Source organism: Rhincodon typus, chromosome 8 (assembly GCF_021869965.1).
Source record: "Rhincodon typus isolate 14 chromosome 8, sRhiTyp1.1, whole genome shotgun sequence".
NCBI classification, from domain to species: domain Eukaryota; kingdom Metazoa; phylum Chordata; class Chondrichthyes; order Orectolobiformes; family Rhincodontidae; genus Rhincodon; species Rhincodon typus.
In genome coordinates this window covers 61,818,135-61,819,981 of record NC_063339.1, presented here as the reverse complement: position 1 = coordinate 61,819,981, position 1,847 = coordinate 61,818,135, and positions in this window count along the sequence as shown.

Below are 1,847 nucleotides of genomic sequence, written 5' to 3'. Positions count from 1 at the left end.
TTTTTTTCACTCGACAGGAGGGGGAGGGAGGGAGGAAGAAAGGAGAGGAGTGGAGAGGGGGGAGTGCAATCATCTGGGCGGAAGCAATGACCAACATACGCCAAGCTTGCTGAGTGGTATCCCTCCACTCATTCCCCTCCTTCACTGCGGAACTGCTTCAGTCCCGAGAGCCTCCCTCCCCCGCTGCCCGCCCCGGAGGACAGGCTCATTGAGAAAACATACTGCTCTGCTCTGAGCAAAGACCGTCTCCTTCTTCCTCACGCTAGGCTGAATGGCGATGGGAGCTTTTCTCTCTGTCTCTCCCGAGGGAGAACGCGCAGTGATCTATCTGCACATACACACAGGAGTTGAGTTCAATGTGACTGAGGTTGGATCGCATCAACTGTATATACACACACACACACAGCTCAGCAACTAGTGAAACCAGGCGGTCAAAAAAAAACAGATCCATATGTTAGTGGTTTCAAACAAAAAAACCCAGCAACTTCACATCTTCCTCCGAATTTAATATCAAACAACTCCCCATCCCATTCGCGTTGCTTTTAACAATTTTTATTTTATGCAGATTACTTTGAAATCAGGTTGCAGGACTTTTGAAGAACTACTCTTTGATATAGCATGGGGAGCTGAAATGTATTTTGATTTCTAAACGTTATCTTGGTCCAAAAGCGTGACGAGCGTTTTAGATCAAAGATACTTTTGAGTGTTGACGTACCGATAATGTTCAATGTCGTATTTTAATCACGCATTTTTAAATTTTTTTAATACAAGTTCCAGCATCGCATTTTGCTGTTTACAGAAATATATTTTAGATGTTTGTAGTTGTTCTATGGATAGTAAACATATTCTAACAATCGCCTTTTTAAAAATATACTACGTGGAAGTATTAACTCTCCCAACTTGGACCTGAAATGACAGAACAATCAGAAGTTAATGGGAAAACAAACTTCTGAGCGTGGAAAGGAAAGCAGCTACCTTTGAAATTTGAAATACCGAATAACACTTTTCATGAATGCTGTGCAGTAACATCAATGTAGGACGCGGGCTCTCCCTTTTTGGCTCACTATATCATTACTTCCTTGTGCAAAGTGTTCCTTGACCACAGAAACTGAGAGGAAATGTCATCAACTGTCATAGCTGACATGTATTTTCTCAAAATCAGTTCAGGAACTGTCTTGATTGAGAGGAGCAAATGGCCTGCCTGTCATCTTAGTAGCAAAAGGGTAAGCACGAGAGGGTAGGAAAGAAAACACTGGGGAATGTATTCCAAAAAAAATAGTGGTTTTGCTTTTGATGGTAAAATAATTCATGAATTCTAATGCACAATTAAAAAAATCCTCTTCTATAGAACTTAAATTAATAAACAGCAATCTAATATTTATCACTTTCTTTTGCTTCTCCGTTTTTCAAGTTTGTTTCTTTCTTACACTGCTGTATCTTTCAGTGCATTGCTTGTGTATCAATGTGTTCTTTTCACATTTGTTGCTTTCTCTTTTGTAAGTGGCATTTGCTTCATGATTCAATAAAAGAAAACATAATTGCTCATCTCAGCTCAATTACAAGTGTAAATCTTAAAGTATTTTTCTTGACAATCATAAGTTGCCATATTTTTGGTGATTTTTATTCAGTTTTTTTTATTTGGCAACTTTAAACTAAAATGTGAGTTGTACAGTTTGCCTCAGTTATACATGGCACTAGTGTGCTTACATCTGGAGTAGTGCGCACCTTATTTCAGGAAGTATGTAAGTACGTTGGAAGCAGTTAAGAAAAATTTTACCAGACTGAAACCTGGAATGAGTAGGTTGTCTTATGAGGAAAGGTTAGACAGGCTAAATTTGTGTCCAATG